Source organism: Protopterus annectens, chromosome 2.part2 (assembly GCF_019279795.1).
Source record: "Protopterus annectens isolate FY-2018-M chromosome 2.part2, PAN1.0, whole genome shotgun sequence".
NCBI lineage: Eukaryota > Metazoa > Chordata > Ceratodontiformes > Protopteridae > Protopterus > Protopterus annectens.
Window position 1 is genome coordinate 573,253,495 of NC_056730.1, and position 27,500 is coordinate 573,280,994.

Here is a 27,500-nt window from a genome sequence, read left to right on the forward strand (position 1 = left end):
CCCACAGCCTACTCTCAGGCTTGAGTATTCCTGTCATACTAGAAATTTTTCTGTTGTTGGGCTCCTGGCAGGTTCTCCTAGCCAGGCCCATGAGCTCCCTAAGCCTTGTCTTGAAGTTCAGGACATAAGTCACAGCAAACTCCTTGTTGGGTTCACACTGACCCTCCCACTCATCACAAATCAAATCTAAAAGCCTCTTAACCCTATGCCCATACAGCAACCCAAAGGGTGAAATACCTGTGGATTCCCGGGGTACCTCTCTGTAAGTAAACAGCAGATGGGGCAAATATTCATCTCACTTTCTCTTACACTTGTCTGCAAATGCCTGTAGCAAGGCCTTATAGGTTCATAGGTTCATAGGTTGGTACTAGGCTATTGGCCCTAGGGCCTATACAAGCCTAGCCAAAATAATTCTCTGGACATTTCTTCCCACAATATTTACTTCCCTGGACCCCTGTCTAGCAGGGTGACTGACATGATCCCTGGGGTGAATTTCCTGTCTCCCATCCAATCATCAAGGTTCCTTTTGAAGGGGGCCAAGGAGGCGCTCTGCTTGACATGTATGGGCGGTCTATTCCAGAGTATGGGGAGTCTCTGGGTCAGGAACCTATCCCTCCAGCATGTTTTGCTGATTGTGATGACAAGGTTTAGATCCCTGGAGCATGTGGCTCTGAGGGATTGTGATTTCCTTAAGTGGAGCATGTCCAGTAGCTCAGGGTTTGACATGGCCTTGTATGTTAAGCAGAGATCACCTCTGAGTAGACGATAAGCCACAGAGTATAGCTGGAGTTTTTTTAGATGGTCAGCATATGGCATCTGCTTTAGGACTGTGATTCTTTTAGTGAGGTATTTCTGCGGCCTTTCCAGCTGTTGCAGATGTCTTTTGAGGTACATACCAAATGGGACATTATACTCTATAATGGGTCTAATGAGGGATGAGTACAGTGCAAAGTTTAACCTCTCAACAAGACCATTGGTTTGGGGATGGTAGGGGGTGGTCTTTAGATGCTTCACCCAACAGCACTTCCACAGAGAAGCCAGTAGGTCTCTTTCATGAAATTGGCACCTCTGTCTGTCAGCATTTCTCTCAGGAAACCTACCTTGCTGAAAATATCTAGCAAAGCATTTGCCACCTTCTCTGCTTCAGTGGAGGACAGAGCCACTGCCTCAGGATATCTAGTAGCATAATCTACTAACACAAGGATATACTTCTTCCTTGTGGAACATGGGGAACTCAGAGGCCCCACAATATCTATAGCTACCTTCTGAAATGGCTCCTCAATCACAGGCAAAGGCATCAAAGGAGCTTTGACCTTGTCTTTTGCCTTGCCTACTTTTTAGCACTGCTCACAGGACCTGCAGTACCCTGTTACATCCCTTGCAATCCCAGGCCAATAAAAATTCTGTATAATACATCTCTTGGTATGCTTTATGCCCATATGACCTGCAAAATGAATGTCATGGGCTATGGCTATTAGTGCCAGAGGGTAGACTTTAGGCACTACCAACTGCTTTATTACCTCACCCTCTAGCCCTCATTCAAGAGTCCACTCTCTATACAGTAACCCTCTGTTCCAGTATACAGATTCCCCCCTTTCTTAAGAATCATGTGCCTCCTTAGCTACCTCCCTCAAGCCTTATACTGTAGGGTCTGAGAGCTGAGCCTGTCTCAACTCTACTTTTGTGACTCTTCCTAGCTCCCCTTCCACAAGAAGTCTGGAATCCTCTGACAGTGGTGCCTCGTTGTCAGCCTGGGTACTACCACTCACCCCTATCCTTGCAGTCACTCTGTCCAAAGGAACATCAGTACCAACAAGCAGCTGTGGATTCCGGCTCACTGCTACACGGTACCTCCCTCCCTGAAATAGCCAACTCACCAGCCCTGGCTTCAGGTGTGTGGTCTGTCTGTGTCTCCCCCAGGCTACCAGATCCACATGCCTGTCACCAAGCATGGCTGCATGTAACTGCATGCACACAAGGTACTGCATTATCAAAATCATTCCCTGTCAGGACATCTGCAGAGATATCCTCAATCACACCTACTTGCTTGCTTCCTTTTCCACCCTCCCAGTCAAGGTGAACCCTGGCCAAAGCTATTTGGAATGAGGTCCCTCCTAAAGTTATGACTGGAGTGGACTGCCCAAGCAAGTACTGCTCCTCTTTAACCACTGCAGACTTCACAATGGTTATGTCAAAGGTTATGTCTCTCTTAGCAGTGACCTGTTTACCATTCACTAAGATAGGATATAACCTCTTGTGATAGTTTGGTACCCCTGTTGTATCCAGATGACTTACCACTTGCACACTGTTATTCCCACTTGCTGGCTCCCCCACCTTTTGTTCCCTACCATGCCTCCATGGACATCTATATGATGTATGGCCCCTCTAGTTACATTTATGTTAAAAATATATGCATATACATATTTGTACATGTGTATCAAGTTTATCAAAAATGCATTTCCCATGTAAATTAAAATCCATTACTTTAAAAATACATTTTAAATCAAATATTTAAATAACCTTCCTGCTCAAACCTTCTCTGTCCTTCTAACTAGTACACTATTAATAGTAATTTTATCATTGATACCTGGATGTTGAGTGGAATTTAATTTAATTTTCCATAACAATTTTTTTCTAAAACAAAAACATTAACATTTATTATTTTATAGTTTTATTGTTGGGGTGTTGTTGTTGCCTACCTCGGTTTCTCATCTTCTTGAAGAATGGTACGACTTAGTTTTATTTATTTACTTGATTGTTTCTTACTTTATGAAGGGTGCAACTTAAGTTCACTTCCCCTGGCCAAATGTTTCCTAGTAGTACAAAAACACCCTCGAGTTCTCCTGAAAAAAAAAAAACTACTAGCCTAGTTAGACGAACCCAGTCAACAAAGAATAAATAAAAAATAAATACATTGTATTTATTATATATATTATGCAAATATGCAGATGTACCTTGTAGGAACACGTGCAGGGCAAACCACAGAAACAAACCGACAGTACACCAGCATGTAAACAGCTGCATAGATACAGCCACAGTCTGTCACCACACTACACCAGCATGTAAACAGCTGCATAGATACAGCCACAGTCTATCACCGCACTACACCAGCATGTAAACAGATGCATAGATACAGCCACAGTCTGTCACCACACTACACCAGCATGTAAACAGCTGCATAGATACAGCCACAGTCTGTCACCACACTACACCAGCATGTAAACAGCTGCATAGATACAGCCACAGTCTATCACCGCACTACACCAGCATGTAAACAGATGCATAGATACAGCCACAGTCTGTCACCACACTACACCAGCATGTAAACAGCTGCATAGATACAGCCACAGTCTATCACCACACTACACCAGCATGTAAACAGATGCATAGATACAGCCACAGTCTGTCACCACACTACACCAGCATGAAAACAGCTGCATAGATAAAGCCACAGTCTGTCACCACACTACACCAGCATGTAAACAGCTGCATAGATACAGCCACAGTCTATCACCGCACTACACCAGCATGTAAACAGATGCACAGATACAGCCACAGTCTATCACCGCACTACACCAGCATGGAAACAGATGCATAGATACAGCCACAGTCTGTCACCACACTACACCAGCATGTAAACAGCTGCATAGATACAGCCACAGTCTGCCACCACACTACACCAGCATGTAAACAGCTGCATAGATACAGCCACAGTCTGTCACCACACTACACCAGCATGTAAACAGCTGCATAGATACAGCCACAGTCTGTTACCACACTACACCAGCATGTAAACAGTTGCATAGATACAGCCACAGTCTGTCACCACACTACACCAGGATGTAAACAGCTGCATAGATACAGCCACAGTCTGTCACCACACTACACCAGCATGTAAACAGCTGCATAGATACAGCTGCACTCTGTCACCACACTACACCAGCATGTAAACAGCTGCATAGATACAGCTGCACTCTGTCACCACACTACACCAGCATGTAAACAGCTGCATAGATACAGCTGCACTCTGTCACCACACTACACCAGCATGTAAACAGCTGCATAGATACAGCTGCACTCTGTCACCACACTACACCAGCATGTAAACAGCTGCATAGATACAGCCACAGTCTGTCACCACACTACACCAGCATGTAAACAGCTGCATAGATACAGCCACAGTCTGTCACCACACTACACCAGCATGTAAACAGCTGCATAGATACAGCCACAGTCTGTCACCACACTACACCAGCATGTAAACAGCTGCATAGATACAGCCACAGTCTGTCACCACACTACACCAGCATGTAAACAGCTGCATAGATACAGCCACAGTCTGTCACCACACTACACCAGCATGTAAACAGCTGCATAGATACAGCCACAGTCTGTCACCACACTACACCAGCATGTAAACAGCTGCATAGATACAGCCACAGTCTGTCACCACACTACACCAGCATGTAAACAGCTGCATAGATACAGCCACAGTCTGTCACCACACTACACCAGCATGTAAACAGCTGCATAGATACAGCCACAGTCTGTCACCACACTACACCAGCATGTAAACAGCTGCATAGATACAGCCACAGTCTGTCACCACACTACACCAGCATGTAAACAGCTGCATAGATACAGCCACAATCTGTCACCACACTACACCAGCATGTAAACAGCTGCATAGATACAGCCACAGTCTGTCACCACACTACACCAGCATGTAAACAGCTGCATAGATACAGCCACAGTCTGTCACCACACTACACCAGCATGTAAACAGCTGCATAGATACAGCCACAGTCTGTCACCACACTACACCAGCATGTAAACAGCTGCATAGATACAGCCACAGTCTGTCACCACACTACACCAGCATGTAAACAGCTGCATAGATACAGCCACAATCTGTCACCACACTACACCAGCATGTAAACAGCTGCATAGATACAGCCGCACTCTGTCACCACACTACACCAGCATGTAAACAGCTGCATAGATACAGCCACAGTCTGTCACCACACTACACCAGCATGTAAACAGCTGCATAGATACAGCCACAGTCTGTCACCACACTACACCAGCATGTAAACAGCTGCATAGATACAGCCACAGTCTGTCACCACACTACACCAGCATGTAAACAGCTGCATAGATACAGCCACAGTCTGTCACCACACTACACCAGCATGTAAACAGCTGCATAGATACAGCCACACTCTGTCACCACACTACACCAGCATGTAAACAGCTGCATAGATACAGCCACAATCTGTCACCACACTACACCAGCATGTAAACAGCTGCATAGATACAGCCACAGTCTGTCACCACACTACACCAGCATGTAAACAGCTGCATAGATACAGCCACAGTCTGTCACCACACTACACCAGCATGTAAACAGCTGCATAGATACAGCCACAGTCTGTCACCACACTACACCAGCATGTAAACAGCTGCATAGATACAGCCACAGTCTGTCACCACACTACACCAGCATGTAAACAGCTGCATAGATACAGCTGCACTCTGTCACCACACTACACCAGCATGTAAACAGCTGCATAGATACAGCCACAGTCTGTCACCACACTACACCAGCATGTAAACAGCTGCATAGATACAGCCACAGTCTGTCACCACACTACACCAGCATGTAAACAGCTGCATAGATACAGCCACAGTCTGTCACCACACTACACCAGCATGTAAACAGCTGCATAGATACAGCCACAGTCTGTCACCACACTACACCAGCATGTAAACAGCTGCATAGATACAGCCACACTCTGTCACCACACTACACCAGCATGTAAACAGCTGCATAGATACAGCCACAGTCTGTCACCACACTACACCAGCATGTAAACAGCTGCATAGATACAGCCACAGTCTGTCACCACACTACACCAGCATGTAAACAGCTGCATAGATACAGCCACAGTCTGTCACCACACTACACCAGCATGTAAACAGCTGCATAGATACAGCCACAGTCTGTCACCACACTACACCAGCATGTAAACAGCTGCATAGATACAGCCACAATCTGTCACCACACTACACCAGCATGTAAACAGCTGCATAGATACAGCCACAATCTGTCACCACACTACACCAGCATGTAAACAGCTGCATAGATACAGCCACAGTCTGTCACCACACTACACCAGCATGTAAACAGCTGCATAGATACAGCCACAGTCTGTCACCACACTACACCAGCATGTAAACAGCTGCATAGATACAGCCACAGTCTGTCACCACACTACACCAGCATGTAAACAGCTGCATAGATACAGCTGCACTCTGTCACCACACTACACCAGCATGTAAACAGCTGCATAGATACAGCCACAGTCTGTCACCACACTACACCAGCATGTAAACAGCTGCATAGATACAGCCACAGTCTGTCACCACACTACACCAGCATGTAAACAGCTGCATAGATACAGCCACAGTCTGTCACCACACTACACCAGCATGTAAACAGCTGCATAGATACAGCCACAGTCTGTCACCACACTACACCAGCATGTAAACAGCTGCATAGATACAGCCACAGTCTGTCACCACACTACACCAGCATGTAAACAGCTGCATAGATACAGCCACAGTCTGTCACCACACTACACCAGCATGTAAACAGCTGCATAGATACAGCCACAGTCTGTCACCACACTACACCAGCATGTAAACAGCTGCATAGATACAGCCACAATCTGTCACCACACTACACCAGCATGTAAACAGCTGCATAGATACAGCCACAGTCTGTCACCACACTACACCAGCATGTAAACAGCTGCATAGATACAGCCACAGTCTGTCACCACACTACACCAGCATGTAAACAGCTGCATAGATACAGCTGCACTCTGTCACCACACTACACCAGCATGTAAACAGCTGCATAGATACAGCCACAATCTGTCACCACACTACACCAGCATGTAAACAGCTGCATAGATACAGCCACAGTCTGTCACCACACTACACCAGCATGTAAACAGCTGCATAGATACAGCTGCACTCTGTCACCACACTACACCAGCATGTAAACAGCTGCATAGATACAGCCACAGTCTGTCACCACACTACACCAGCATGTAAACAGCTGCATAGATACAGCCACAGTCTGTCACCACACTACACCAGCATGTAAACAGCTGCATAGATACAGCCACAGTCTGTCACCACACTACACCAGCATGTAAACAGCTGCATAGATACAGCCACAGTCTGTCACCACACTACACCAGCATGTAAACAGCTGCATAGATACAGCCACAGTCTGTCACCACACTACACCAGCATGTAAACAGCTGCATAGATACAGCCACAGTCTGTCACCACACTACACCAGCATGTAAACAGCTGCATAGATACAGCCACAGTCTGTCACCACACTACACCAGCATGTAAACAGCTGCATAGATACAGCCACAGTCTGTCACCACACTACACCAGCATGTAAACAGCTGCATAGATACAGCCACAGTCTGTCACCACACTACACCAGCATGTAAACAGCTGCATAGATACAGCCACAGTCTGTCACCACACTACACCAGCATGTAAACAGCTGCATAGATACAGCCACAGTCTGTCACCACACTACACCAGCATGTAAACAGCTGCATAGATACAGCCACAGTCTGTCACCACACTACACCAGCATGTAAACAGCTGCATAGATACAGCCACAGTCTGTCACCACACTACACCAGCATGTAAACAGCTGCATAGATACAGCCACAGTCTGTCACCACACTACACCAGCATGTAAACAGCTGCATAGATACAGCCACAGTCTGTCACCACACTACACCAGCATGTAAACAGCTGCATAGATACAGCCACAGTCTGTCACCACACTACACCAGCATGTAAACAGCTGCATAGATACAGCCACAGTCTGTCACCACACTACACCAGCATGTAAACAGCTGCATAGATACAGCCACAGTCTGTCACCACACTACACCAGCATGTAAACAGCTGCATAGATACAGCCACAGTCTGTCACCACACTACACCAGCATGTAAACAGCTGCATAGATACAGCCACAGTCTGTCACCACACTACACCAGCATGTAAACAGCTGCATAGATACAGCCACAGTCTGTCACCACACTACACCAGCATGTAAACAGCTGCATAGATACAGCCACAGTCTGTCACCACACTACACCAGCATGTAAACAGCTGCATAGATACAGCCACAGTCTGTCACCACACTACACCAGCATGTAAACAGCTGCATAGATACAGCCACAGTCTGTCACCACACTACACCAGCATGTAAACAGCTGCATAGATACAGCCACACTCTGTCACCACACTACACCAGCATGTAAACAGCTGCATAGATACAGCCACAGTCTGTCACCACACTACACCAGCATGTAAACAGCTGCATAGATACAGCCACAGTCTGTCACCACACTACACCAGCATGTAAACAGCTGCATAGATACAGCCACAGTCTGTCACCACACTACACCAGCATGTAAACAGCTGCATAGATACAGCCACAGTCTGTCACCACACTACACCAGCATGTAAACAGCTGCATAGATACAGCCACAGTCTGTCACCACACTACACCAGCATGTAAACAGCTGCATAGATACAGCTGCACTCTGTCAGCACACTACACCAGCATGTAAACAGCTGCATAGATACAGCCACAATCTGTCACCACACTACACCAGCATATAAACAGCTGCATAGATACAGCCACAGTCTGTCACCACACTACACCAGCATGTAAACAGCTGCATAGATACAGCCACAATCTGTCACCACACTACACCAGCATGTAAACAGCTGCATAGATACAGCCACAGTCTGTCACCACACTACACCAGCATGTAAACAGCTGCATAGATACAGCCACAGTCTGTCACCACACTACACCAGCATGTAAACAGCTGCATAGATACAGCTGCACTCTGTCACCACACTACACCAGCATGTAAACAGCTGCATAGATACAGATGCACTCTGTCACCACACTACACCAGCATGTAAACAGCTGCATAGATACAGCTGCACTCTGTCACCACACTACACCAGCATGTAAACAGCTGCATAGATACAGCCACAGTCTGTCACCACACTACACCAGCATGTAAACAGCTGCATAGATACAGCCACAGTCTGTCACCACACTACACCAGCATGTAAACAGCTGCATAGATACAGCCACAGTCTGTCACCACACTACACCAGCATGTAAACAGCTGCATAGATACAGCCACAGTCTGTCACCACACTACACCAGCATGTAAACAGCTGTATAGATACAGCCACAATCTGTCACCACACTACACCAGCATGTAAACAGCTGCATAGATACAGCTGCACTCTGTCACCACACTACACCAGCATGTAAACAGCTGCATAGATACAGCCACAATCTGTCACCACACTACATCAGCATGTAAACAGCTGCATAGATACAGCCACAATCTGTCACCACACTACACCAGCATGTAAACAGCTGCATAGATACAGCCACAGTCTGTCACCACACTACACCAGCATGTAAACAGCTGCATAGATACAGCCACAGTCTGTCACCACACTACACCAGCATGTAAACAGCTGCATAGATACAGCTGCACTCTGTCACCACACTAAACCAGCATGTAAACAGCTGCATAGATACAGCCACACTCTGTCACCACACTACACCAGCATGTAAACAGCTGCATAGATACAGCCACAGTCTGTCACCACACTACACCAGCATGTAAACAGCTGCATAGATACAGCTGCACTCTGTCACCACACTACACCAGCATGTAAACAGCTGCATAGATATGGCCACAGTCTGTCACCATACTACACCAGCATGTAAACAGCTGCATAGATACAGCCACATTCTGTCACCACACTACACCAGCATGTAAACAGCTGCATAGATACAGCTGCACTCTGTCACCACACTACACCAGCATGTAAACAGCTGCATAGATACAGCCACAATCTGTCACCACACTACACCAGGATGTAAACAGCTGCATAGATACGGCCACAGTCTGTCACCACACTACACCAGCATGTAAACAGCTGCATAGATACAGCTGCACTCTGTCACCACACTACACCAGCATGTAAACAGCTGCATAGATACAGCCGCACTCTGTCGCCACACTATACCAGCATGTAAACAGCTGCATAGATACAGCCACACTCTGTCACCACACTACACCAGCATGTAAACGGCTGCATAGATACAGCCGCACTCTGTCATCACACTACACCAGCATGTAAACAGCTGCATAGATACAGCCGCACTCTGTCACCACACTATGCCAGCATGTAAACAGCTGCATAGATACAGCTGCACTCTGTCACCACACTATACCAGCATGTAAATAGCTGCATAGATACAGCTGCACTCTGTATGAATAAAAGCAGGGGAAACCCCAGAAACAAACCCACACACCAGCATGTAAACAGCTGCATAGATACAGCTGCACTCTGTCACCACACTATACCAGCATGTAAACAGCTGCATAGATACAGCCGCACTCTGTCACCACACTAAACCAGCATGGAAACAACTGCATAGATACAGCCGCAATCTGTCACCACACTATACCAGCATGTAAACGGCTGCATAGATACAGTCACACTCTGTCACCACACTACATCAACCTGTAAACAGTTGCATAGATATTGCCTCACTCTGTATGAATAAAAGCAGGGCAAACCCCAGAAACAAACCCACATGGTGGAACCATAACATCAACAAGCTTTATAATAAAAGGAAAATAATTTTGACCAAGTGTAAGAGGAGCAATTCCCGGAAATGTTAGAGCCCTTGTCACTGAAATAAACAACTCAGAAGCTTAATAAAATTCCCCAAAGCCAAGTTTAAGGGTTAAATAGCTACCCAAGCCAAAGACAATCATAAGGCATTTTTTAGTTATGTTCATAATATCAAAAGCACAACACAGCAATGCTCTGAGTTGAGTGGGAACACTGTTACCTACCCTGAATCTGAAGATATAGCAAACCTACTAGCCCATAAATTTAGCTCTGACTTTAACCCTCTCTCGCCTCCATCTGTCCCTTAAGAAATACCTGAAACTGGCTCACCTCCAGACAAAAGACGAAGCCCTAAAAGTGCTATCAAAAGGTAAAAATACTGCTTCGATGGGTCCTGACTGTATCCTTGGATTTATCTTAAATAACTCGAAGCATGATTTAGCCACATCCCTGACAACACTGTTCAATGTCAGCCTCTGTACAGGTTTTGTATAAAGCTATTGGAGAACAGCTACAGTCATTCCCCTGCACAAGGGAGGACCTACCATAGACCCAGGCAATTACAGACCCATAAGTCTGACCAACCTAATATTCAAGGCCATGGAAAGACTTTCCATGGAATTAATCAATCAGTTGAAAGGGAACCTTCAAACACTGGACTGTCTCAGTTTGGATTTGTCAAGGGCAGGCCATGCTTACTCAACCTGGTGGAATTTTTTGAAAAGGACACCAAAACAATGGATGTGGGCAAAATGGTGCACACTGTATACCATGATCTCACCAAGGCTTTTGACATAATTTCAGGCACAGAACAAAAGCTAAATAAACTGAGAATAAACCTCTATGTAACCTCCCAGCTGGTTCACAAATAGGTTCATCTGGGAAGATTTTTTTTTGTGAAATTTAATTATCAGCTTGATTTTAGTAATTATTGAATTTGATTGGTGGAAAATGTAATTGGGTTAAAGCAAAAATTATAAAATGAGTTATGTATGTGTACTTTTCCTCATTCTGATGAGGTTCTGTAATGTATGAACGAAAGCTCTTACATTTTAAACCGTTTTATGAATAACGTTTTTGCCACAGCTTTGTAGTGTTTATTATTTTATTAGTTTTGGTTTACACTGTTTTGAAAGTGTTTTTGTTTACCAGCAACAAAATGTTGGTTTGGATACATTGTATAACAGCGTTTGGTGTGAGACTGGAAATGAAGGTTTGGTTCATTGTAAATGATCACAGAACAGAACTTGAAATGTTGTCATGTATAAAACACTGCAGGAACAGTAATGTTCTATGTGAATTCACCTTATCCTCATTTGGGGTCCCAACAATAAGTATTACCTTGGCTCTATTCTTGGGTAAAGCCTCTTCTGTCTTTATAGCAATGATCTGCCTATATCACATCCCTCTCTAACTCTAAATGACATTGATTTGTTAATGCTTCATGAAGGCCTAACTTCTGAACCACTCAAATGCAGCTCCAAAATAACTTGTATCTCAGCATGGTTCCATTTATAGTTGCTGTCCAAGTCAATGCCAAATATTCTCATTCAATACTCTTTGGAACTATTCCCATTGCTTTCCCTGCTCTCCTTAGGAATCCCTAGGGAACCCTATTACACAACCCCACTTGTAAATACTTAGCATTACATTGGACTCTTACCGTTACATTACCAATACTGCTGCTAAAGTTCTCAGCCAACTTAAGCAACCATAGAAAGTGACATCCTACTTAGCCCTGCGGTTAGATCATAAACTGCTAAGAATATTTTTAACTCCCAAGCTTGAACATGGCTTTCAAAAGCCTCACTACAAAGTTCCAAACTGGACCTATGAAACGCTTCCTAACTGCTTGTCTCTTAATCTACAAGTTCTCTTATAACATTTATTTTGTCTTTGACTGAACTATGCCTTTTCTAGACTTAGTACTGCTGCCTAAATTTCACTTCCTTTCACAGTAAGATCCTTACCATCTTACCCATTATTCAGAACTCCTTTATTACTCCACCGCCTTGATATTATTCAGTGTTATGTGTAAATGTTTCTTACTCTAACCCGTCCCTTGCATGTCATTACTGCCTACAGCTCATCTTTGTTTCATGATATTAGTCTTTATACACCAACTCTTTCTTTATAGTAACATCTTACTGTAATTATCTCTCCATATTTTTATGTATAAGATGTTGTACACAACCTGCAATGCCACAAAATTTCAATTTGTCAGCTATGAGCAGTGCAACAGTTTTATCTAGTGACATAGATGAACTCCTGTTGGCTCTTCACTAACTTTTAGTGGGACTATATTACGACTATATTATATGTTTATTGTTTATAGCCTGCCATTGGCCCAGGTCATGACCAAAAGTATTCCTGGACCAGTTCACTAAACCCAGGTAATAAATGCAAAATAAATACATGCATACATACAACCATAAATAAAATGTCTCTCTATTTTTCTTTCTCTACCTTTCTCTCCACCCTTCTCTGTCTCTCTGTGTACAGACAGCATGCTGTTTACTATCCTTTAATAACATCCATATCCTCACAGAAGATGGAACAAGCCCTGGCTTTCTACTCAATGTGTCCAGCATACACAAGAAGCAAGATCTTCTAAATCAGTGTGACAGCCAGAAGCCAGGGGATATAGGCAGCTGCAAAAAAAAAAATAAAATAAAATAAAAAAAATGCAAAGGTCAAAATGTGGAAGAGAAAAGTGAAATAAAAATGAAATAGAGGCCCATGACAGCTTATCAGCTGAATATGTGTGCATTGTTAGAAAACGTAAGAATACAGGCATGACCTTAGTGCATTGTTAGAAAGCTGTACAAAGAATGAACATTGCTTGACAGACAGAATGATTAATTTTTAGAAGAAGGGCTGTACATGAATGTGTTGTTAAAGAAAACAAACAGTGAAAGGAAATGTTAAACAGACATGTAACTGAACATCAGCCCCAGGGACAGCTATGCTGAATATTCCAAAACAATGGATTACTGTTTTTCTAACTTGTACTTTAATAATATTTTTGGTGTTGGATTCTATCTGATGAACACCCAGCAGCTGGATTTAATTAATAAACAAGGGGGGATGTTATTATAAGTTTTTAACCAGCAGAACATAAAGTAAGATCAAAGTAATCTAGGCCATATATATGAATTCTTTGTAGACAAGGCACCATGCAGAGTATATTACAAACAGAACAAAACATATAGCATTACTATAGAAATAATTAAAATATACACCTGAATGGGAAAATCCCTAGGTGTCTCGGGAGGAAATATGTACTAAACATTTGGCAGTACTGTATCCTCCTTTGCTTTAAATGTTTTTCATAAAGACTTTTAAAACAATTGTGAAATAGCTTTATGGGCTTATATTTAATAAGTTTGCTAGATTTTGAGAAATTCTAGTAGTTACTTTCTAGGGATAATGTTAAAAAAGGATTATACTGAATAACTTGTGTCCATACATTGAACAATACCATGTCATACTATAAATGACCCGTATCAGAAAAGATATAAACACCTTAATTTAATAAGTGTCCATTCTAGTATTATTTTTCTTAATTAATGTACATATTTAATTTCATATTTTGTAATAATTTTACCTTTTTGTGCAGTCTTCCTTTTTATTGTTGTCTTTTTTCTGTCTTTGCTATTCATGTTTACATTTAGATGATCTTTAGTAACTTCTTCATATCAGATTACTGAGTTTTGAAGTTTTTTGTATTGAATATTGTTACTGACACACTTGTTTTCATTTTTAACAAAACTAACTGAAAAAACTAAAACAGTAAAGTCTCCCACCTTAGATGCCTTGTTCATGTTTTCGTACCCTTTATCCCGGCACATTTTCTGAAGATGCCTTGTTCATGTTTTCGTACCCTTTATCCCGGCACATTTTCTGAAGATGCCTTGTTCATGTTTTCGTACCCTTTATCCTGGCACATTTTCTGAAGATGCCTTGTTCATGTTTTCGTACCCTTTATCCCAGCACATTTTCTGAAGATGCCTTGTTCATGTTTTCGTACCCTTTATCCCAGCACATTTTCTAAAGATGCCTTGTTCATGTTTTCGTACCCTTTATCCTGGCACATTTTCTGAAGATGCCTTGTTCATGTTTTCGTACCTTTTATCCCAGCACATTTTCTGAAGATGCCTTGTTCATGTTTTCGTACCCTTTATCCCAGCACATTTTCTAAAGATGCCTTGTTCATGTTTTCGTACCCTTTATCCCGGCACATTTTCTGAAGATGCCTTATTCATGTTTTCGTACCCTTTATCCTGGCACATTTTCTGAAGATGCCTTGTTCATGTTTTCGTACCCTTTATCCCAGCACATTTTCTAAAGATGCCTTGTTCATGTTTTCGTACCCTTTATCCCGGCACATTTTCTGAAGATGCCTTATTCATGTTTTCGTACCCTTTATCCCAGCACATTTTCTGAAGATGCCTTGTTCATGTTTTCGTACCCATTATCCCGGCACATTATCTGAAGATGCCTTGTTCATGTTTTCATACCCATGGGTTGGGAGGGTGGCCTAATGGTTAAAGTGTTTGCCTTACAAACACAAGGTGCAGGGTTTGAGTCTCACAAGGGATAATTAATACTAACCTATGAACCTATCATATCCTTTATCCTGTCACATTTTCTGAAGATGCCTTGTTCATGTTTTCGTACCCTTTATCCCAGCACATTTTCTGAAGATGCCTTGTTCATGTTTTCGTACCCTTTATCCCAGCACATTTTCTGAAGATGCCTTGTTCATGTTTTTGTACCCTTTATCCCGGCACATTTTCTGAAGATGCCTTGTTCATGTTTTCATACCCTTTATCCCGGCACATTATCTGAAGATGCCTTGTTCATGTTTTCATATCCTTTATCCTGTCACATTTTCTGAAGATGCCTTGTTCATGTTTTCGTACCCTTTATCCCGGCACATTTTCTGAAGATGCCTTGTTCATGTTTTCATACCTTTTATCCCGGCACATTTTCTGAAGATGCCTTGTTCGTGTTTTCGTACCCTTTATCCCAGCACATTTTCTGAAGATGCCTTGTTCATGTTTTCATACCCTTTATCCCGGCACATTATCTGAAGATGCCTTGTTCATGTTTTCATATCCTTTATCCTGTCACATTTTCTGAAGATGCCTTGTTCATGTTTTCGTACCCTTTATCCCGGCACATTTTCTGAAGATGCCTTGTTCATGTTTTCGTACCTTTTATCCCAGCACATTTTCTGAAGCACGATGTGAAAAGCCTTCACGTTTTGATTGTTCTGGAATAGTTCTTCATTAGCCTTTGAAATGATTTCAGATGAAAGTAATTTAAATAAATTCCTCCACATTCCAGTGTGCCGTAGCTGCTTACAAATTTTCAGCTGCTATGTCCTTTGACTAATCCTTTCTGCCCAAAGTTACTGGCAGCATGGTTTTCATTGGCTTAATGGCACACTCCCTATTTGGCACAATCAGTGATTTGTAAGGTTTACATGACTTCAGTCATAGTTTCTTTGCTTCATGGATCCCTATTTTTGGGCCTTTGTCCCACTTTTATTTATGGCTTTGTCCAGACGTCTTGCTCTAAGAGGTTGAGAGGTATGATATGGTTAAAACTGGAATGAAGACATCAAATGCTGAAGGTTTATTATTTCTTCCAGATTATAGCTTGTTATCGTATCCATTTATACATTTGGGCAATTAGGCATTTGTTATTGAAAAACATTGTTTTAAAGAGGCATTATTGCACAAAGGTTTGTGCATTTAAATGTAGAACTGATTTACTGGGTTTAAATTTATTTTCATCTTCCATCTGTATCTCAGGTTCTGTAATCCTTGTCTCTATCTCAAGACCAGTGCAGGTTGGGTTGGAAGGAAATGACCGATATACTACTCCCTCGTTCCATGCAACAGCCATGATGACACTTAGTAGATGCCAGGAGGCTGTGCTCCTATACTTCCAGTAACACCTGGTCATGTCCTGCTGGCAGCTTAGGCTGTACATATTTTGGTTTGCATAGTTAATGACCCATTTGGGCACAGTGCACACAAGCATCCTACAGGAGAAAAGGACCAACTAGGTAACATCCCTTCAGTATTCCAGGCCAGTCCTGACTCAGGTGCCCTGACCCAATATGTCAAACTGGGCTTCCACCCTGGAGTATGACTGTGACTGTGACAGAATGCACCACTCCAACAGCAGGTCAGCGGATAACAGTTACAGTCCCAGGCGCCACCTGAGAACAAAATTCAAACTGATACAAACCTTTTTGATTTATGTATTACGTTATGTAAGTAATATATCCTAGCTTATCACAGAAAAGTGGGGCTATACATATATATAATTCAAACCATGTTTACATGGCTTCTTGCAAACAGTGTACACTGTACCACCCTTCTGTTTCTGTAAGTTTTTTCCCCTTCAAGTGCTGCGGGCTCCAGAACCAGAGGCCATGTGTGCACCTTGCCCATAACTACCCTCAGGGTTTACAATTCCTTCTATGGAGTAAATTTATGGGTATGTATCCAGTTGTCCAGGTTATGTTTGATGGATGACTGGGAATTGCACTGCTTGAACTATAGGGGCCACAAATTTCAGAGCAGAGAGAGGTGCAGAGCCACAAATTTCAGAGCAGAGAGAGGTGCAGGGCCACAAATTGCAGAGCAGAGAGAGGTGCAGGGTGATGACTCTATCCATCTAGCTACTTTTATTTATTTCCTGATGTAGGCTGAGATCTCTTGTTCTAGTCTTGGCTTCACTATTTGACTTACTGAGAAAAAGGAGGTCAAAGATAGCAGGACCCCTGATGACACGGTAAGTAAGGCACAAAATCCCCCCGAGCATCCAACGCAACACTAAGTACAAGGAAAGGGATTCTGACCACCTCTGGTAGGTAAGATTTTTGAAACCAGAGATAATGTTTTTAGGAACCTCTGCATTTCTTTAGGTTTTTTTTTTTTGACACGTCTAGTAAGATACACGCCAAAGGTACATTATACTTTATAATGGGTCGGACTAGAGTATAAGAGAACCGCGACTTTCTTGGTTTTAGAACAGATGCCTTTTGCAATCAGATGTCAGATAAAGGATTTCCTAAATATACAAATAATCCAAAAAGAGCGTAAAGACAACACAAAATAAAACCAAAATCCAAAAACAAATGCTGTAAGGTGACAGATTAATGGCAGGAATGATGTAAATACAAAATGCATAAAATCACTCACTTTTAATGTTCGTCAAAAATAAAAAATGTACTCATTTAGCGCTTTCTTCCACACCAAGGTGGCCTTCATCAGAATACAATAAAACATTAATTACTCATTTAAATACCCCACTTTGGTGCCATAAACTCACACTGAACAATGAACTACTTAATTAAAATTCGGCATGATTTAAAGTAAACCTATATTTGTACTTCTATAGAAACCATACAGAGTAACACATTATAACCTCAACTGACTACATGAACTGCAAATTTTCCATCCAAGACTATCTAAAATTTTGTGAAGTTATATTATGAAGTTAAATTAATTCTTATTCCATATTCTGTTGTGTCATATTAAATCACATACCAACCTTGTATAGCCACATTCATTTGCATACTAAATAACTAAAAAAACTAAACAATATGGCTAAATACTGAAATAATAATGAAATATATATTAATTATATATTAATACAAAAATGTAAAAACATTGTACATATATTAGAACACTATTTTAAATTCACAGCTATCAGCACTATTGCATCCATATAATAAATTAATATTTTAATAAACAAATATGAGCATCCTTTTAGTATTTGTTTATTAAAATATGAATTTATTATATGGATGCATTAGTGTATTTAGCCATATTGTTTAGTTTTTTAGTTATTTAGTATGCAGATGAATGTGGATATACAAGGTTTGTACTTGGCTTTTGTTTGTTCTCGGCTTTTGATTTCCTAAATATAGTTGTCACATTGTGATGAAATGAAAGAAGCGACCAACCCAGGTGCCCGGGTCTCACTGGCTCTTCACTTGGCTGATAGGAGAGTTGAAGCTACCGACCAAGGTGCCCGGGTCTCACTGGCTCTTCACTTGGCTGATAGGAGAGTTGAAGCTACCAACCCAGGTGCCCGGGTCTCACTGGCTCTTCACTTGGCTGATAGGAGAGTTGAAGCTACCAACCCAGGTGCCCGGGTCTCACTGGCTCTTCACTTGGCTGATAGGAGAGTTTTACTGATGCAGAATGTTGGGGCAGTTTGCTATTTCTGTTTAGGGGTGATACTGCATTTACTGGTGTTTACTTTAGCCTTTTTTAGTTCATCAGGTGTTGACTCATGTTACTTTATTTTGAAGGGTATAATCATCTAGGATTGACTTGACAACTACATCCAGTTTATAATCATCAGCAGGTTTGGTTAACCAGAGATCAATGTTATCAGTTTTATGGTCAGAGAAAGAAATGCCAAACAGGAAGGGGTTTCAACATGGATCTCTGGAGGACGCTCCTGTTGACTTTCTCTATGACTGATGAGGTGTCACCAACTCTGACAACATGCATTCTGTCCATGAGTTAGTTTGCTATCTATCTTACCACATAGGGATCAGTTAATGCCATAAGCTTATATAAGATTCCACCATGTGGTATGATATGAAATGGACTGGTCAAACCAAGACAGGCAGCATGGACAGTGAGACCATTGCCTACCACCCGTATGACTTCTTCAATGAACCTTACAAAATTTAGCAGGCATGACATGCCGTTTATGAAACCAAATTATTGAGGGTTGAGTCGTGCCAGATTTTTTAAACCATTTCCTTTAACGTCATACTTGTTTTACAAACAACACAATTGTTATACATGGTGTGCACTGTTAAAACTTTGTTGATGGCCTATGATTCCTTCATAATATTCTCTCAACATACATTAACTACATGTCACTCTGATTCCCAAATTATCAGTAACAATTAAAAGAAACCTTGCGTAACCACTTATCTTCCTCATATGTAGTCTCGATGTCGTGCATTAACAGCATGTATCTTGTCGCTCAGGTCTCACCTCCTCCTTTTTCTCTTTCTTCTCTCTTTTATTTCTTTTTACATTCTTGTCTAAGGATCCGATTCAACTAGTGGCCTGTTATGCCAACATGTAACCTTAGATTCACTTCAACTGGTCCCTGTTATAGATAGATACTAGGCTATCTGCCCTGGGGCATTTATAAGCCTAGCCAGAGTGTGTTTGGCTTTCGCCACCCTTTTAGATTAGTTGACTGTGCCTCTGTATAGTAGGTCACAGAAGGTAGCCCTTTTAAGGTTATAGGTTCATAGGTTGATACTAGGCTATCTGCCCTAGGGCAAATAATCAGCCTTACCAAGTCTCAAACCCAGGGCCTTGTACACCATAATCAGAGCAAATGTACCATTACACCATTTGGGCTGTTAGCTCTATTGCTTTAGAAACAACCACTTATCATTTCTTTATTGAAGGACAAAATCTCCTGTCTTTTCTAAGACACTGCTGTCCTTCTCTAGCTGAAACCATCTTCTCTTAGGACTACTTTTAGTGTATTATCATATCTAATAATACTGAGGCTTATCGCTATGTTTTGTAACCAATCCTCTTAACTGAGCTTTCGGCCTTACTTTCATATTCACTGGCTTGAATTTCACCACCAACTCCTTTTGCTTCAACTTCACCTCACCCACTCCATATTAAACCAGCCCCACTCCTTTCCTGCTCTCTCTAACCTTCTTATACCCTATATTCCTAACCGTACACTCCGCAGTTCTGACCAACATCTCCTTCAGATCTACAAACCAAACAAAACCATTGGCAAACTACTCTATAACCACTCTGTGGAAAATGCCTGGAATAAACTGTCCCAACACATAAGATTAATTACTAACACAAACTGTTTTAAAAAAGCATTGAAATCTAACATAACATCCCACCTCTCTACTTTTCCCCTTTCTCCCATCCCCTTCTGTTTCCCCTAAGATCAGTCTATGCAATAATCGCTTTCCGTCTTGATGTTTACTATAGATTTTTCCTAAACTTTCTTTACAATGTGTAATGAGCGTACCTTACATCTGTAGAATGACACCTGTATCAGTAAGAATATATATTTTAACCAATGCCTAACATGCAGCTACAATGTCCTTTCTGTAATACAGTTATCTCCTATTTTTTATGTAAATACTGTATATGTTATTTTTCTGTTTATGATTACTGTTTTACTGTATTAGGACTACTTTTATGTACCTTTCTGGAGCTTATTTCCTTGGGTATCTGCTGAAAATAGGCTTTCTGTCCAACCAGACTAACCTGACCAACAAATGTCAAATAAATAAATGAATAAATATTTGGGCGGCACAGTAGTGCAGAGGTAGTGTTATCGCCTCACAGCAAGCAATTCTCCAGTTCAATTCTTGGCTGGGGTGCCTTCTGTGTGGAGTCTATATGTCCTCCCTGCATTTGCAGGTCCTTCCTCTGGGTGCTCCGATTTCTTCCCACATTCCAAAGACATACATCTGCAGCACTTCTGCCCAGGCCTCTGCTGAAAATGGGCTCTGTCCCAGTAAACAAATATTAAGTAAATAAAAAATGTGCCATCTATTCAAGTTCTACTTATCATATCTTCTCCCTTTCTTCAGTCATGGATCCTATCCTTTCATTCTACATTCTTCACTTCTTCTGGACTTTGCCTCCCCCTTTTTCATTTCTTTCTCCTCTTCACTGTGTATTTTCTCCATCACTAACCTTCTTTCCTTCTCAGTGGTAGCTCCTACTTTCTTAGTCTCTTTGTAATTGCCTTCTTCCTGTTGCTCATAAGTAGCCCTATGAATTCTTTATCATCTTCCTTTACCCCAATCATATCCAACAGGGATATCTTTGTCATAAGATTTCTCATCTCACTCTGTCCTGCATTCCTCCCCCATATCTTACTACTTTTGGGCAGCTCTAAAACATGTGCCCCCACATTACTTCTCTGCTCAAGGCATCTCCAACATACTTCATCTGCCCCTGCAAACATTTTAAGTGGTTTTGTAGGTGTACATAAGTATTTCTACATGCATTTCCATGTGAATATCCAAAATTTATGTCTTAGCAGTATATTTAGGTAGTTTAAAAATCAGCTCCATTCCACAATCTCTTTCATGTACCAAAAATCTTCTACGTCTTGTTTTTCTGCCTTCTTTTTTATGCAGTTTCTTCTTATTCTCACCAGACCTGTCACTGGTCTACCTTCCTTCCTCCTGTCCTCTATCACTTGTACTGTCTTCAATGCCACTTCCTCTCTTTCAATTCTTTGTTTTTTCTCTAGTCTGTCACCACATCTTGCTATTCCCACTCCGGCCTGCTTTTCAGTTGATACTCCTGCTGTAGATTTATCCACTTTTTTCTATGACTTATTCTCAAACTCACTGTTCCCTTCTCTTCTCCCTTGTTCCCCTCATGTTACCATTAACTTCTCCCTCTAGACCTTACATTTCCCCTTTTTCCACTTATTTCTAAATATTTTCTGAACTTTGTCGTTCAATGGAACTGAAGGTTCTTCATTGGTGTTTCCCTACTGTTTCCAGCATATTGTTTCTCCTTTCTCATTTCAGCTTTTACTCCATTATCATATCCTTCCAACTGGCTTTATAGCCCACATCTACTAATCTTACTGGATTTGATACCATGCGTACAGTTCTGTCTTAAGATCTAGGGCCCAGACCTCCCCTCTCCACCTGCTCATTATTTCCCATAATGCCACTCTTGGTCTGTACCTAATCAGATTTTTGATGTGGTGATTTAAGAGGTCAGTAATGATGCATTCCATGGCTTTACAGATAAGACTTGTAAGGCTGAAGGGTCTCAAATTCCCTGGGTCTGTGGTGAGTCCACCCTTGTGGAGGGGCATTGTACCACAGTGTTCCCCAGTACTCAGGGATGAAGGGGGCATTGCTACCACAGTGTTCCCCATTAGTCAGGGATGAAGGGGGCATCACTACCACAGTGTGCCCCAGTACTCAGGGATGAAGTTTACAGATAGGCTTAGGTTAAACACTTTTAAGTCAGGAATCAGTGAGCGCACATTTGATGCTGTTTATTAAGCAACCCACAGAAGCAATGTTGTTGACCTTTGACAGTACCTTAAGGCCACGATCCATGGTGATGATGGGCGGGTGACTTAGGGATGATTGGAATTATGATATTGTCTGGGGAGAGGTTGGCTATAGACCTATTTACTAGTATAGTAGCAATATCTTTCAGGTTTGAGAGAGAGAGACCATTATGAAAAATTCAGAGAAGCGGTATGAAATACTTCTTGATTTTGTAATGTAACTGAAGAAGGACTTGTGGAAATGTACTTTGCGTCATTTGCTAGCCTGAGTTCATGGGATGATTTGGTGTTCATTATGGTTGCCTTCAGTTTTTATTGAGGTTTTTTTTTATAATGCTTTTAGGCTGCTGGGTGCAAACCCTACATGGTAATAGGAGCAATTTATTCTTTCTGTTGTATAGTTTGTTCACATTGCTTGACCACTAGGGTGCTTTGTTTTTGTATTCACCAACATATTTGGTGATAGTAGGGATTGCATTTATCTAACTGGGCATAAAGATCCTTATTAAGTGGGTGCTTGTCCCATGTCAACTAAGGAATTTTTGTGGGTGAATTTACAGATTTTATCAAATAATTGTAAATAATTTGGCTTTTTTAAAGTCATTAAAGAGGGTGGTGCTGATTACCAAGGGAGTGAATGTTTGAGGGTCTGATGAAGTTCTTTCATTTGGTATGGACGAAAGCGCTAACCTCGATTGTAAAAACCTATTTTGATTTTTTTGTGGATAAACTGTGGTTGTACCTTGGACGAACCTTGCCTTTGAATCTTTTTTTGAGTACTTTGAAGGAATGCCAGGAATTTGTCATGATCATGACAGACCATAGACAGGGACTGATTACAAGCTAGAAGGTAGTCAGTTGACTTTCATAATGTGAGCAGGAGCTCTATGAGCTCATTGCAGGGGTCTCTGGGTATTCCCTTTGAAGAGATGTTCCCACTAATGAGCTCCGAGACACCACCATAGTTACCTGTGGGCTTAAAGGCATAGTAGGCAAAATGCCCAGGCATGTGTGGGTGCTGTCCTTCATGTTTCAACCATGTCTCAGTAACAATGCAAACATGGAGATGTTCCAGTTGGATAAGTGCCTCCAAATCGGGCAGTTTAATGTTAAAATTTCTGGCATTGAGACGGGCCACCTTGAAGTTGTCCAGTATAAGGAGTAACTTGTCTGTTATGTTGGGTTGTTCGTTGGATGAACTGTACCTAAAAAGGCACAACTGGGGCAGCAAAGGCTTTGACCAATATGTGTGAACCCTTGAATGAGAGGTGTAAGGTGTAGACCATCCTTTGCAAAGCAAGTTGGACTCTTGATCATCTTATCCCTAGATGACATAAACTGGATCTCCCTGGAATGACACCAGCTACTTAGCCAATTGTCAAACTCAATTATCTTTTCTTTAAATCTAGGCACCGTTCTCTTTGAGGGGAAGAAATCACTCAGGACCAGAGTCTTAGCCTTGAGTGAAACTTACCTAGCAAGCTCTGACATGTTCTTCTGCATGTCCTTTAGAGGTTTTCATGCCAGGTCATTTACTCTTACATGGACCACTAGTATGTAGTCATACTTGTTGGTGGCGATGGTCCTGAGAGCCCTTGACATGTCTGTAATTCTGGTTCCCAAGAGGCAGCTAATTTTAACCTTGTCTTTGTTCGGCCTAGTGGGCATGGAGTCTGTGTGTCTTACAACAGAGTTACTAATCACTAAGCTGGTTTATACATATTAGACATGGGAGCATTATGTTGCTGATGACATGCTGATGAAGGGGTGTTTGCAGTAGGTGCTTTTGGTGGGGTGCCTAATCTTAAGATTTTAATGGGGCCTGGGTAGTAATTTTTAATGGCATCAGCATATGACAGTTTTATATTGTCTGTATGAAGATATTGCATTTCTGTTGGTTAGAGAATGACAGTTTAATGTTCCTTGCATGCCTTGGGCAACAGAGGGATGCCTACAAATTTGACAGGTATTTACATCCCTCACAGACAGAACTGACTAAGTTGAGCGGGGGTTCATTTTAAGTGAGCCTCAGGCATTTCTTACACTGCCTTACGACACCAAGTGCTAGAACGGTGGCAATGGAAGGGAAGGCAATTTGCTGTCTCTGCATGCTGTCTAGTGCTGTTACCGATAAAATCTCACATGAAGATAAGGAAGGGGCTGAGGGAATGTTTAGGGAGGGAGGTTACTGTGTCTCATAGATTATTCTGACATGCAGAATAGTGCAAATCAAAACAATAAGTTTAGGCCCATAGCACAGCATTGCCTACATCTGCAAAATGAAGGAAGATGTTAATTCAGTACTAAGAGAAAAATTAAGAATTCAGCACACTAGCTAGTAATCAGCTGCAACACAGATGGTGGTGTGATTAGCACAGCAGAGCAGAATATAAATCAGGCAAGAGATCCAATGAAAAACAGCTATAAATTTGAACCAACTGTGTTCAGCTATACAGAAATAATAGCAATTTAACTACTGACACTAAAATAAACACTACTTTCTCCAAGATGGTCCACACAGCAGGCCAAGACAGTTTATTATCAAGATAAGTTTTAAACAGTAATTAAGTGAAATAAAAGAAGTAGAACAGTAGGAAAAGGGTAGAAATATCAACACAAATTTAAGTGCAATACAGAAATACAATGCACCTTCCTGAGTAATCGGATGTAGCAGATGCCCAGAAACTTCCTCAGTGAGTGCACATAAGTGCAGCTCTCTGCAGTCTTAGTGGAAAGACTGTTTACAAATGAATGTGTGAGTCCCTTTTTGCTTCATTCTCTAGAGATCATAAAGCTTGGCCATTCGGGGCATTCTTCTTTCTAAGGATTATATACAACAAAAAGGGTCACCTTGAGGTATGTAAAATGTGACTGCTTGTTTTACTTTTTTTCATGTTATCCTTGGAACATTGCTTGCCCATGTTTGTCTCCTCTCTAATCATTGCCTCAGTGTCTGAGTTTGAATGTAATACTGAAAGCAAACACCAAGATCACAGCATCTTGGAAAAAGAGTGAAGTAAGTTAACATGACCAGTGGATCAGAATAATAAAGTAAGAAGGTGTGGGGGATTAACGCTCCCTATGTTGTGGTACAATAACGCTTTGTCTGCTTTTGTTCATTTCACAATTACACAAATCTAGTTTACTTTGACTACATGTATTTGTATGTTATGTGTACACAAACATCTGGATTTGCGCAACTGCTACCATAGAACTGTACTTTTAAGGGTCACTACTGAAATATCGGTAACCAAAAAAAAAAAAAAGATCAAAAATCCAGGAGAAGAGCGAATCTCATACATCACTCTTGTCCTTTAAACTTCTTTTTTTGCAGGGACAAAAGTGCTTAACTTGTGATTAAAGAGAGGGTTCTGTACTTATCAGCTCCCATTTCATGTTATTTTATCTTTTTTGCATGGAGGGAAGCCCTCTTGTACCCCCTGATGTGACAGCAAGCCCCCTCAACCTTAAAACTTATGAAATGGCTATCTCGGACTTAGTACGTATAAGTGCGCTTTTTGGTCATTCAGTCTCCATGTTTTGGGACTCACTCTAGCGGGTCATGACATTTCAAATGGTTGCCACCATTCACCATTTAGTTTAGGATAACAGTGGAACTTAATAAACACTATAATCAATGGAGAAATGTAAAATGCAGCTGGGCAACGTTCCGGATTTAACACACAGTGTGTGGTTATGCTGTTTACATCTCCTGCTGAATGCCTTGCTTATGTTTCAGCAGATCGTGTCTACACACTCCTCCTGGTCTGCTATGCAGATAACCTCGTAAGACATCATAGTTACGCTTACTTAGTGTCAGTCTTAATCTATGGTGCTCTGTGTCCTGTGCACGAACAACATGGAGATATGCCAAACCTTTTACATTCAGCAGAGACTCTATGAAACCACCTACAACTGAAGCCAGGCTGACAGGACACAGGTTTAAAACCTCTAGTTTTGATTTTAGTTATGCAGAGCAGTTGCTTAGTGGTATAATTAGCTAACTGCTTATTTGCCTAAGAATTTTTGAGGTAAAGTGCATCAAACCACACAGCACTATCCATCCTGAGTTTTGGGCATCTTGCAGGATCCATTTTTTTCTGACAGGACTGGGTTTGATCAACCTTCTTATCTTGGGCATATTTCTAATAGCAGGCATGGCTCGTGGTACTAGGCTGCTGAACTGCAGCCCCCCAAATTGATTCTAAACATGTTTTATTTATTTGCTCAGTTTTAATTTTAATTTGCCTGAAATAGTCAACTTTCCCATCTGGGGATGTGACCCCATGCAGCTGTACACTGTATACACCCCCATAACAGCGAAAAAGGCAATTGTGCCTTATTAATTAGCTGTCCTGCCAGTATTAGATGGCAGAAATGGCACTACTTTGGGGTCCTACTTCGGCTGAAACACTAAACAACAAGCAGCCATTTCCCACTGGTTTAAACTGAATCATGTGACTGGTGTCTGAGGTGCCCAAAAATTAGAAGACTGCTCAAACGACTGGACATGTGGACCAACACACAAGCATGGGGAAAAACATTTTTTTTTCGAAATACATTTTTTAGTCAAACATTATTTAGTGTAAAATATAATGATGCTATCTTT

General features: G+C 41.7%; 1 protein-coding gene across 2 annotated transcripts in view; it reads right to left on the reverse strand.

Annotated features, from left to right (window-relative positions):
• The window catches only part of PGF (placental growth factor), a gene marked incomplete in the record, with an annotated part of 845,194 nt that overhangs the window by 546,350 nt on the left and 271,344 nt on the right, over positions 1–27,500 (reverse strand).